This window comes from Lactuca sativa, chromosome 3, assembly GCF_002870075.4.
Source record: "Lactuca sativa cultivar Salinas chromosome 3, Lsat_Salinas_v11, whole genome shotgun sequence".
NCBI classification, from domain to species: Eukaryota; Viridiplantae; Streptophyta; class Magnoliopsida; order Asterales; family Asteraceae; genus Lactuca; species Lactuca sativa.
The window spans coordinates 41,748,980-41,762,136 of record NC_056625.2 but is presented as its reverse complement, the minus strand read 5'-3'; the positions used below and the strand labels follow the sequence as shown (position 1 = coordinate 41,762,136).

General features: G+C 30.1%; 2 long non-coding RNA genes across 14 annotated transcripts; one reads left to right on the top strand and one right to left on the bottom strand.

Moving 5' to 3' along the window:
• Positions 1-4,281: 4,281 nt before the first annotated feature.
• Positions 4,282-5,695, bottom strand: LOC128132594 (uncharacterized). Its single transcript, XR_008230760.1, has 2 exons — positions 5,497-5,695; positions 4,282-4,810 (listed from the first exon to the last, which is right to left on the bottom strand). It is a non-coding gene; the product is annotated as an uncharacterized LOC128132594 (long non-coding RNA).
• On the top strand, positions 4,806-11,385 carry LOC111881536 (uncharacterized). 13 transcript variants are annotated; one of them, XR_002846851.3, is made up of 13 exons: positions 4,806-5,308; positions 5,450-5,575; positions 6,436-6,510; positions 6,634-6,744; positions 7,149-9,307; positions 9,428-9,636; positions 9,697-9,756; positions 10,196-10,262; positions 10,338-10,459; positions 10,569-10,679; positions 10,759-10,876; positions 10,966-10,993; positions 11,090-11,385. It is a non-coding gene; the product is annotated as an uncharacterized LOC111881536 (long non-coding RNA). The 13 variants fall into 13 exon arrangements; XR_002846849.3 differs by having other exon boundaries at positions 6,436-6,744; positions 7,149-7,207; positions 9,027-9,307; XR_002846850.3 differs by having other exon boundaries at positions 6,436-6,744; positions 7,149-7,207; positions 8,957-9,307.
• The last annotated feature ends 1,772 nt before the right edge of the window (positions 11,386-13,157 follow it).

The window sequence follows — 13,157 nt, the reverse complement described above, 5'->3', positions numbered from 1 at the left end:
CCCTAAAGTCTAGTACACAATTTATGTGCTCTTGAGGCACCAATATTTTGCTTTGACAAATTGTGAATAAAGATCTCCTGTGAATAATCAAGTTTCCTCTTTGTACAAGACAAAAACATATTGTCCTTACCAAAAAACTTATGATTATGTTGTTCGACAAATTCAACAACAATATATTTATTAGTACCATGTACTAGAATAAAAACAATTTTGGCTTTGCATTCGCACCTAAACGAGTCTTTCCTTCTCTGAATCTTATTATTTTGAGGGTCTAAAGTATCCACTTTAGCTATTCTTGGTTTACCTTCCCGATTGAATAGCAATTGTCGTTGTGTTATAATGTCGGATTCGATGGTTCTAATAGGTCCAAGTCCGACATCAAAGCCTGCTACTGATGCGTAATTGTAGTACATTGATAATGGTGCTCTGTATGAATCAAAATTTGAATTGATTTTAGGTTTGATTTGGTCTGAAACAACAGGAATCCAATAAGATGATCCACCAAGCGAAACATAATCATGTGTAACATGAGATTGTTCTGCATAAAAAATTAAAAAACTGTCAAATAATAATCTAGTTTATTAAAATTTTTACTTATTCATATACTAACCTTTCTGAAAATCAATGTTATCATCATCTATATTATAATATGCCTCATTATCATTGAACTCGAGTTCGTTTTCTATCTTTTTATGACTACTATAATCACCGAAATGATATTCGGAATTGTCATACATCTGATCTTGAATATGTTCTAATGGATGCTCATCTTTGCAAGTGCAAGTTAGGCCATATTGCAAAAAACAATATAAAATATCAACATTATTATTATAAAATACGAAAGTCTAAAAACTTATAAAGTAAATTCACCTAAATTTAGATTGCTAGTATCGGATATTTGAAAATCCATATTATGTAGAGAATCATGATTAGCTAACCCGAAATCTTCATAATCATGTGCATAATCCTTAGGATATTCATGTTGATCATGAATATGATCATCACCAGCTGATACTGTATCATCCATAATATAAGTTACAGCACGATTGAAGACGAGCTGATTGGAAACACTAAAATAAATTCAATATTACAAACTTCGAGCCAATTGAGTATATATTAACAAAGGAGAAACCGTGTAATTGATATGTAACTAAAAAGGCATGATATCTGCATTCATTGTTAACAATTATTTAGTTTTTTAAATTTTTATAAACATTGTAAAGATAAGAATCAACATAAAATCGTATTCTTAATCATGATATTCTAAAATATTTGACATATTCACATTCCTAATATAATAAATTCCATAGATAATACTTCGACACATCCTGCGTTTTAAATTAGACATTTAATAAATTTATTCCGCAAACTTTTTAAAAAAAACTTTTTTTTTTTTATGAATTTACAAACGATTTATGATTTATTATGGCATAAATGCATATACTAACAAATGAATGTTTATTACAAGAATGTTGTTCTGTGAGAATATTTGAAACAACATTTACAAAAAAATTATTTCTCACACATTTGTTATGTATATTGTTGTACAACTGAACATATACATGTTTATAACACGGTATCATTATACCACATTCTTATTCTGTAAGAATGTATTAAATAAGAATAACAATACATTTTTTTTCCTCGTGTTTGATCTGTATATTGTAATACAACTTAACATTCTATAAGAATTTGATAGTAAAAATTCTAACGGAATCTTTGATTAATCATTAAGTAAAAACGAATTTGGGAACACTTATTCTAAACGAATAATAATAATTGTGTATTTGTTTATTCTGTATCTTTGTAATCAACAATTACATTCTAGAACTTTTTATATCTTTCATTCTAACAGAATGTGCACATATCTGTAATCATATGATAAGTAAGAAAATGTATGGAATTTTAATCAAACTCAAAATGAAAATTATTAATATTAATTGAATGAAAACATAAAGTTACAAGGAGAAACCCTATAATTCATGAATCCATATAATTATTATACTGAAATAAAACTCCATAAACTCGGAAAAGACTAAATTGAAAACATTATTCAATTCCTAAAATATGTTGACGCAGTAAACATCTACTCTCTCTTGATCCTTGCTTGAGGACAGTTCCTCCTATCATGACTAACACCAAAACAAATCCCACATCTTCTTATTTTCTTCCGATCCTTGGTGCACTTGACATTGATTGACATTCCGATCATTGTTATCAGAAAAGTCCTTCTTGTTGTTATCAATATTATCTTTGTTCTGAAAAAAAAAATATGATATGAATCTAATGAAAGATTATTCTGAACAATGAATATAGCAAAATTTATCTGCATATGATAAACGATTATTCAACAATATCAAGATAAAAAAGTGAATGAAAAATATACCTCCATTAACGAAATATCAGACTAAGAATAATGATATGAAGAGGAAGAAAGATGAATCTGCAATCGACTAAAACGTATACGATGCATATAAATATATATAAGTTATTTTCGTTGATAAGATCCATATTTAATAGCCTTATATTTAGGAATTTGATTGATATCAGTCACACCTTAATTAACTAGGAAAATATATATTATATAGTAATATTACATTAATATATATAAGTTATTTTCGTTGATAAGATCCATATTTAATAGCCTTATATTTAGGAATTTGATTGATATCAGTCACACCTTAATTAACTAGGAAAATATATATTATATAGTAATATTACATTAATACCCTTTAAGAATGATTGATCCATATTTATGCATACAATAATACAATACATAGAATAAACACCTGAATATATATATATATATATATATATATATATATATATATATATATATACACACACACACACACACGCACACTAAAAGAACAAATATAAGTGTATACTAGTATTTTTTAAGTTGATAGACTAAAATCACTAAAAAAAATATAAAATTGGACCACTGATGCACTACCAAACTTTTTTTTGGATCAAACCACAAAATTTTGGCAACCATAAAGACCATTTTTACAATTTTGTCTAAAAGATATGTAGTTTGTAAATAAATAAAATAAATTCTAGGGACTATAATATTAAGTTAGATAATTTGTGAATAAATTGAGATAATAAAGTGTCATCTTTATAAATTAAGACAAAACTATAAAATTGGTTCTTGTGGTTTTGCAAAAATTATGGATAGCTTTCAAAAAATTTACAATTTACATTGAAAGTACAAAATCAAGAATTTTCCATGATTTTGGTCCCTAAAACACTTGAAATGACCGTTTTATTAATTTCTTTTGTGACTTTTTTTTTATTTCGTATATTTTTAATAATTAAAAATAAAACAAAAAGAGACAAACCCATTAATGCCCCATCTCCTTCGTGATCATAAGAAACCAGATGTAATATTCTTTCTTCTCTCAACAAACACTTGCGTTTGTCTTAATTTCAAAATATGAGCGGGTGAAGGAAGGTCATTCTCCATTGATTGGTATCGTTTCATAGTGTTAAAAAATATGTATATCAAGAAGAGCATCTGAGGTTGTGTTCTTTTTCTCCATAAGTGTTGTTTATACATATTATTGTTTGGATTAATGATGCTATAAATTATTTGAACATACGAATAATAAATGAGGACAAATTGTAAAAAACAAAGACAATCAAAAAGTAAAGAGAAATTAAATATCCTCCTAACTTTTGATCCTACCAATCCTCCTACCCATATGACATGTGTCATATTAGTATCCTAAAATATCATTAAATCTCATTAAATTAATATTAAATGTTACACATGTTACAATTTCATTGAGTAGGAGGATATGTAGGAACAAAAAGTACGAGAAGATTTAATCAAAAGATAACAAAATGTACTTCTCAACCGACTTAATACACAATGTCACCAAAGTGCTATATTTTGAAAAATATTACTTGAAAAGTATTACTTACAGATAACTAAAATCATATATGTTATGGTATATGTGTCTATTAATACCCATAGTTGTATCTGAAGTGGATATGTATCATGAATGACAAATTTATTATTGTTGAGAAGGACTCTCGAAGCTTTTTGAAATGCTTTAGCAGCTAAATTGTATATTCAACCAAAGATAAAGTAATCATATGTTAGAGCATTCAATAATCATTACAATCCCCCATGTGACCCTACCACTCCTAAAAATGAAGTTCCAATTAAGTTACTAAAAAGAAGTCAAAACATAAAAAATGATGATCTTTTCATGACGACATTTGTATCCATGGTGGAAAAGTGGTTAATAGTTTAACAAGGGACAAAAAGAATAATGAAACCATATAATTGATTCATATTATACACGATTCTATATAATCGATTCATACTATAACAAAAAAAAGAATATAATGCAGTGGAGAGGATAATGAAATATATGATGGATGATGGATGATGGAAGCCGACAGCAGGACCAGAGGTTGAAGAAATATTTTTATGTGTTGTGTATGATACATGATCCTATATAGGGTTAATAAGGATAAATTGGTAAACTGTGTGTTGTTATCCTTATCAAAGATTCTCTTCTCTCCAAATCTTTCCAATTTCTGAGGAAGATTATCATCTGATTTCCTTTCTTTTATTCCCAAATCATTCCAAAAAAAAAATTGGGAACACGATGGCTTACTCTTTCTATCTGATTCCCTCACTTTCTCTCCACTTCCGTCATTAAGTGACACTCGGGAACAGAGTGTTACTCTTTCTGACAAGACAAAGCTTTTACCGTCATCCTTGTCTCCGCCGACGATAGCAACCGAGTTTTTCTCCTCTCCACCCTCTGTACCACCTCTATCTCTGTTCTACCTTACCAAAAGAAACAATTCAAACAATTACACATGAAAGAAAGAGAGAATAAGGTTAACATAATGAAATCCTTGAAGGGAAAGAAACGACAACGATTCAAGGAGAGGTTTATCACCGGAAATCACACGTACATGGAAGCTTCTAGAACCCTAGTTACGCCCAAAACTGGGTATTAGTTGGAAGCAAAACTTAGAAGGGCGAAGGTTTTTGTGAAGACGGCGGGGGATAAGCCTCAAACGGTGTATTGGGCATTGAAGAGACAGATGAACCATTCCATGAGTAAATGAATTGATTAGTTAGTGTTAGTTTCTGATGATTCTAATTTCTTGGAAATGTTAAGAAGGACTGGAGATTCAAATTTAGGGAGGGTGGTTTGGTGATTGGGACAAAGCATTGGGGAGACAAGCTGATGTGTGGGTTCCATGGAATAGGGTTGAGAATAGGGAGATTATAGAAGAGGATTTGGTACTTAGAACCAGAAGTGATTTATATGATTTCGTATGTTGAAAACCCTTTCTAGTTTTTGATTTAGTTTCAATCTTTGGGTTATGTGAATTTGTTTTCTGGAATACAAGAGAGTAGTAATATAATATATCTTTCTCTCCTTGAATTTTAATATGGATTTATTTTGTGTTGTAGACTTGTTTATGTTCATGCCTAAAAATCTAGAGTGAGAGAGGGGGTACCTGGTTTTAGGTGCGGTCTGAGTGGACGACAAATGTTAGCGATACATGAGGTGGCCGGAGGTAGCCGATGATGGATCTGGTATGTTTTTTTTTCATCTCGAAATTGTAGGTGAAATGTGAGGAAGAAAAAGATGTGGAGAGATAGTGAAAAAAGAAAGATAAAATAGGGTAAAAAAGAAAAGGAGGGAGAAAAAAAAAAGGGGGGCGGGGGGGGGGGGGGGGGGGGGGCCACGGTGGGGGTGTTGTTTTATTTTTTTAATTTTTTATAGTTATTTAAATTCTAAAAAAAATAAGAAAATAAAAAAAAATAATCATGACAAAGGTAGATTCTTAATTTTGGACCTTCTATACAAATCAATAATTTTTTAAATTCTATTTACAGTTTTTACGAAACAAAAAGGACCAATTATGCAGTTTAGTCATAAATTAATTATTTTGACGTGTATATATATATATATATATATATATATATATATATATATATATATATATATATATATATATATATATATATATATATGCGTCAAAATAATTAATTTGTTTCATAAAAACTGTAGATAAGATTTAAAAAATTATGACTAAAATGCATAATTGGTCCTTTTTGTTTCGTAAAAACTATAGATAAGATTTAAAAATCATTGATTTGTATGAAAGGTATAAAATTAAGAATCTACCGTGAATTTGATCAAAATAAATTTGAAATGAATATTTTGCCATGATTATATATATATATATATATATATATATATATATATATATATATATATATATATATATATATATATATATATATTACATTTTCCTATTTTTTTAGAATTTAAATAACTATTAAAAAAATAAAAAATACAACAACCCCACCGTATACCCCCCCCCTTTTTTTTTCTCCCTCTTCCCGCTCTAATAAACAAAACTCATTTATACCATTTATCAATTTTTTAGAATCCAGTATGCCACATGTCACTATTTTAGATCCCCACTAATTGTTTGCTACTTGTCGATCCTTATCTAGCCAAGGTTAGTGTGTATTTGATGATATATTACAATTTTGTGTGTTTGATGCTATATTTGACCCAAAAAACCAATCATGTATTTTTACTGATTTTCATTGTTGTCGTGTTAACTCTTGATGCTTTTGAGCTGCATAATCTTCAAAAAAAACCTGAAGAGTTATAGGTGTATTATCCCAATTGGGTTACTTCGATGGGGGGCTACTTACATATATGCTCAGGACTAAAGACATCGGTAAAGGTATTGATTCGAAGATCCCTTATTTGTAGAATCGATTTCTCTCTTCATATCGACTCTATCTACTTTCATTTCTCTGAAGCAAAAAAATGATGGGATTAGGCCAAGGTGTTTCTGATATTGGATTGATATCTTCAGTTTATGATATCATAGTGCAATACTTAGATATTTCAATTCTATCTTCTCCATTTTAACACAAATTTATTTCTTATTCAGCCTAATGTAAGCATAAACTAGATTTGAAAATAATTGTTCCCAGTATGTGATTTCCATCTTAAATCGTTTAATAGATCTCATGTTCATCCAATTGTAGGATATCAACACTTCTTCCTTTTTAACGTTCTCATCAATTCGGCCCCATTTTATTAATCATTATTTGAAAATTTTAACTTTTGCAATCTGTTTAGGGTTGTCCGTTGATGCCATTGAGGCGGTGATGAAAGAATTTAAGCTTTTACATGACCCGGTATGTCTCTGCCTTATCACATGTTTAAGAAATAGAACATCGATTTACCAATTTACTTGATGGTTTTGTCCCGACTTTAATTACGGCCGGTTACCTTTGGTCAAAATGGGTATATAATGAAAAACAAGTTTTTTTGTTCTTTTATCTGTTTAGCATTGAAGCATCAAGAAAACATTATTTTTTTCAATTCATCTTGAATAACCATTTAATATTTATATGTAAAAGATACGAATACTCAGTAGTTAAGACCACAAAGCTTACTTAAAATTCAACAAATATCTTGAGGTAAGCATTCTCCTTTCCAATATCTTATCATTATTATAAAAAAAGACATCTTCATGTGTTTAAATTGTTTAATCATTCTCATAATATCAAATCTTATGTGTTAATTGTGTTTTTTGACATTTGCAACGAGTCATAAGGGATATCCTCATGGAAGGGGCAATTTTGTAATATATTAGAGAATCTATGTAAAGTAGTGTCAAACTAAAACATGTAAAATAGCGTCAAAACAGAATATCAAAATGAATTTACTATTTGTATTTTAGTGATTTTGTATGGAGAATGAGGTTTAAAACATAATAAAATATTAAAAATAGACTCATATAACATACAATAAGAATAACTTAGACGTCTATGATTTAGCATACAATGACTAAGACATCAACATTAACTTCAATGTTTGTAATTTAACATTTAATGAACATGGAATCAAACATATACTTTTGTTTTCTATTTATAACAAAAGTACTTTGCCTTTTGTTGCGTTTATAAGACCATCATGGTATGTGACTTGATAGCAAGTTGCTTTTTTATGTTTGCAACAAATTACATTGTTATATCTTGAAGTTCATGTTATTTTTATCCAAAAAACTACTTATATTTCTTAAAAGATAATAACATTTTACTTCTATTTCTTGTTTCTAATATAGACAGTTCACTTTATGTGATGCCCATAATAACAACTTACTTATATTTCATTTGACCTTTTGAGAAAATAAAACATTTATATGTTTGGGCTAGACACATACATTGGTGTCAAAAGAAGATGAAGAAGTTTGTATTTTTATTTGTTTATTTTAAAATCCAATTATTATCTATTTTATGATTAATATTATGTTTTTTAAAATTTTAATATTGTTTACTATGTCTCCCATGTAGTACACGGGTTACATGAAATGATTTTTATTTTATTTTTCTGAAAAGTTTGGATATATGACGTGTTCGACAAAATTAGTTTGAAATTATAGTTTTTATTTGTTATATGAGTGTTTGGAAAAAACATAAAGATTTAAAAATATATAAAATTACACAAAAGACACAATTGTCTAAAAAGGATAAATATATAAATATAGCTTTAAGGGTAATTCTTGAAATTCATTAAAAATGTTCAATAAATTTTTTTTAAAGACTACCTAAAATAACTTTTAGATTTGGAACTATTATACAATATATTAAAATTATCCAACCTTAGCTACAGTAAAGTAGCTAAGGTTTGGCATAATTGGCCCTTCATCTATTGCCTTAGCAAGATGTGATGAATTTCAACAGTAAAGTGTTGTTATTTTGCCAAGAATGGTCCCTCTAATGTTCTAAGAATTTTTGTCGCAAGACCTAATTTTTTTGGAGGGGGTGTTTTGTAAATATGTGTATTCTTTTGTGGACACGTGACATAAAACTCGGTGTCACATACACACGTGTCTTCCATTTATAATCCACCGCTTCTCATATCCAATAGCATATCGCCAGGTTTTTCCATCACCACCTCTGTTTCTTTTGTATACCGATAGAATCCTATTTTCCTTCTCCTGTTTCTCAGTCGTTCAAGAAACCTCTCATACATTGCTTCTCACAATCAAACTTCCTCCTTCACCGGTGGCTTTCGACCGTACCGATGCCTCCAAAACCCACTTTCTCTCTCTAAACTCATCCAAAACTCTACAACAGTATCCATCGATCCGACTTAAAAAAATAGAGGGCATCGATTCCATGTCTTCCGGGGTTGTGAGGAAGGAAAAATTGTTGGTCCCGTGTTGGTTTTGTGATGTTCAATCGAAGAAAAGGAAATCAGAATCGACGAAAAAGAGACCGGCTGGCCAGGTGCGTTCGTCGGCCCTACACTGTCTCATATTTTCTTTTTGTGTTTCTCTATTAATAACTTCGGTTATCTCACCCCTGCTACTCCAAACCAAAATCGATTTATCCTCTATAGTTCAACAGGGAAACAACAACGTGGTCGGATCGTTGGTGGTATATCTACTTATGGACTTAGTTTAATCCCTCCGCTTCTTGTCGATGTTTCCTCCACCGCCTCTCCCTATTTGCTCTACCTTCGAAAAAAAAGAGGGCAGCCGTCGTGACGGTGCCGACCACCGGAAAGTGCAAACGAACTCGATTAGGGCATAATGCAATCATTCATGATGCCAAAGGTAATTAATTAATTTTCTTTGCAGTTTTTAGTTCACCTCTTTTACATGGATTACTTGCAGGTAAAATCGTCTTCTCACATCATGTTTATACGGACTCGGAACCATCGATTCGTTTGTGAGGTATAATTACCCTTTCTGAAGCATTTGTTTAATGTTTCAATGTAAAATCCGCTCTTTTGTGATGAAATACATACGTATTACTTCTTTTTTTGTACATTTTTGTCTAAAGATGATGTTCTTTAACCATTTTTTACATTCTCTGTTACTTGAGCCGTAGAATATCAGTGAGTTATGATACCTGAATTTGTTAGTGTGTTTATTTTTGTTAGGTTGAAAGTAGTGATCTTATTGCATATGGTCTGATACCTGAATTTGTTGGAAGGTTTCCAATTCTTAACAACTTATTAGCTCTTACAGAGCCTCAACTTGTCCCGGTACCTTTTCATTAACTGTAGGCATTAATTAACTACTTTTGGTAGGCGTGTTTCTTTTTGTTCTCAATAAGTCCTATATACTATGGGTAAAGTAATGTGGATGAATAAGAAATAATGTTTTGTAGGTGCTACCTCAGCCAAAGAATGCATTGGGGAAACGGTACAACAAGTTATTTCAGATGAATCAACTAAGTATTCTTTCATCTCAACAGTCAACAGATTTACTAATGAAAAATGTTAGTTGTAATTGTTTATTATTTTTTGCAGGTTAACCTACACTATACAGAAAGTGCTTTGAGATTAATTGCAAGAAAAGCAATAACTAAGAACACTGGGGCCGTGGTCTGAGGGCCTTATTGGAAAACATATTGATGGATGTCATGTATGAGGTTTGTGTCTAAAGATTACTACTGTATTATTTTTTTTCTTTTTATAATGAAATGATAGAAATAGAATGATAATTTATAAATGTAATGCATATTCCTAATGAAAGAACAGGTAAAGGTATAATAGATGGTGTGGTTATTGATGAGGAGGCAGTTAGGAGTGGCGCTAAAATCCTCCATGGTGAAGCTACTCTTGCCCATTATCTATCACAACACTTAATAGGTAACTTAAAAGGTTCCACCCTATTTTTGATTTTTGATTAATTAATTAATTTTTGATTAATCTATCACAACACTTACAGGTAACTTGGAAGGAATATTTGCCCCTGGTTGGATAGGATATGGGAATGCTTATGCACCCAAAGAAGCAGATGATCAAGCTATGTCTGGTTATTGAACTGCTGCACGCTTATTTCCTGGGTAATTTATCTTTTTTCTTTTATTTAAATTAAAAAATGATAATATTATCAAAGTGTAATATGATTAAATTATTTGTTTTTAATCTTTAGGTGTCACTTACCTAAACTCGCTGAGCAGGTGGTAATTGCTATACCACATTCTTAAAAAAATGTCTAAAATACCCTTTTCTTTATTTGGTTTGATGCAATTCCATTTTTTTTTTGTTGTGTATAGTTTTTTTTGCAAGCAAATGCAATATGTCCTTCGGATCCACTTGTCATGAACAAATTCACTGGGCACACAAAAGATGTCATGGGTTTGATCAGCTGGTACTGGCTCTTTAGTCTTTCTTTTTATATCTTTTGATTGAAAAGGATAAAAGAACAAGAGGATAACATGAGCAATGATATGCAAAAATTAGCCGGAAAAAGAAATTTATAGATAAAAACAAATGAAAAGTCAACATACGCATAGTGTGTAAATGAGGCTAAATGATTCTTTATTTAATCATTATACTTAAATTCTGAATATGTGTTTTTGTTTATGTGTGTAGTTTTAAGAATCCAACATATGTGTTTTAAAAAGAGAATAAATTTCAGTTTACTTCTACTTTATTTCATTTTTAGGCATCATACTCTCATAGTCAACCAACTATAGCATCCTACTTCCATCACGAACGACTAATAAACGATGACACCATCTTTTACATAATGTATTCAGTCAGTTATTTTTTGATATTAGTGACGAATCCGACCCCGCGTATCTAGTTTAATTAATAAACGTTCGTACTATCAAACCAAACCTAGTTTTTGTTTAAATCAAACTTTTTCTTAAAAACTAAAAGTTAAAAACTCCTAAACACTAAATGTGAGATATACCCATAAACAAATCAAATGATCCCATAATTTAAATATCTTATTATTTATCTTTATAAACTCACATGTTGTTCAAAAGGTATTTATATAAAGCTAAACATCATATAATTATGTAAAGTAAATTTTGAAAGATGCAACAAGAAATGATATGAAGATATACCATTTCTTTATATTAAGTCATAAGTCATTAAATATTTCGAGTGGTGGACCACAATATCTTGTAAAGCTACGTTTCAACTAAGGTTGTTAAAAGTTAGTAATAATATTCGAATTTTTTTGTTACTAACAAAAGTATATATCATCGATATACCTACTTTGCCAACGAAACATGTACGTGTACATTAAAGATCATCGATATACCTACTATGCCAACGAAGCATGTACGTGTACATTCAAGAAAGGACTTTGTAAATTTTTGTAACCCAAAACTTATTAATAGTAATATTTTAATGGCCGGAAAGTTTATTAAGCGAGTAAAGTGATAAAAAAAAAAAAAAAAACATGTACGTGTACATTCAAGAAAGGACTTTGTAAAATTTTGTAACCCAAAACTTATTTTTTTATTTTTTTTAACCGACAAATATAAATATATATAATCTACTCCTAAACTAACACCTAATTTCATTTATATCTACAATGAGACTTGAACTTTCGACCTCAAAGAAGGAGGTCACCACTTGATACCACTGGGCTAGTTAATAGTAATATTTTAATGGATGGGAAATTTAATAAGCAAGTAAAGTGGAAAAAAAAGACATTACAAGATAGAAATAACGATGAATTATGTTAGAGTGGAACATGGTACAGTTTGATATGATTTTAAGTTAGAATCTAACCGTAAAGCACATGTATCAGTTTTATAATCTTAAAATCACATGCGGCTTTTCAAATGGTGTGGTTTTATGGTTTTTTGTGGTTTCGATTTTATACCACATAATAAGGGTGGAGGATATTAAGGGCTACAGGTGTCGTGCCCCCCCTCACCCCCCCCCCCCCCCCCCCCCCCCCTTTTTTTTTTTTTTTTTTTTTGCTTATAAGTAGTTTTACCCGCTATATCTTATATATATCAGACGTAAAAAATATAAAATTTAGACTTTGGCCCATGCTCTTTTTTTAAGAATTATAGTTTTAATTTCGACCCCTCCAAATAATTTGTTCAAGCTCTGCTACTGTGCACAATGAAATAGAACGGTTTTAAAACCACAAAAGACCATCCAAAGTTCTTGCAAAAGAGAGACTAGAGACATTAACAATTTCAAGGACACGGAATTTCAGAAAAACCGCTTTGATTGTAATGGTGGAAGTAAACAATGACTTAGAAGAAAGAAAAAAAAAAATCAGACAAGAATGACTAATTATCCAAAAGGAAGAAGAAACAATCTTGTTGAAAATAATAGGCTTCTTTTGTTTTACCGGTCTAAATAAAT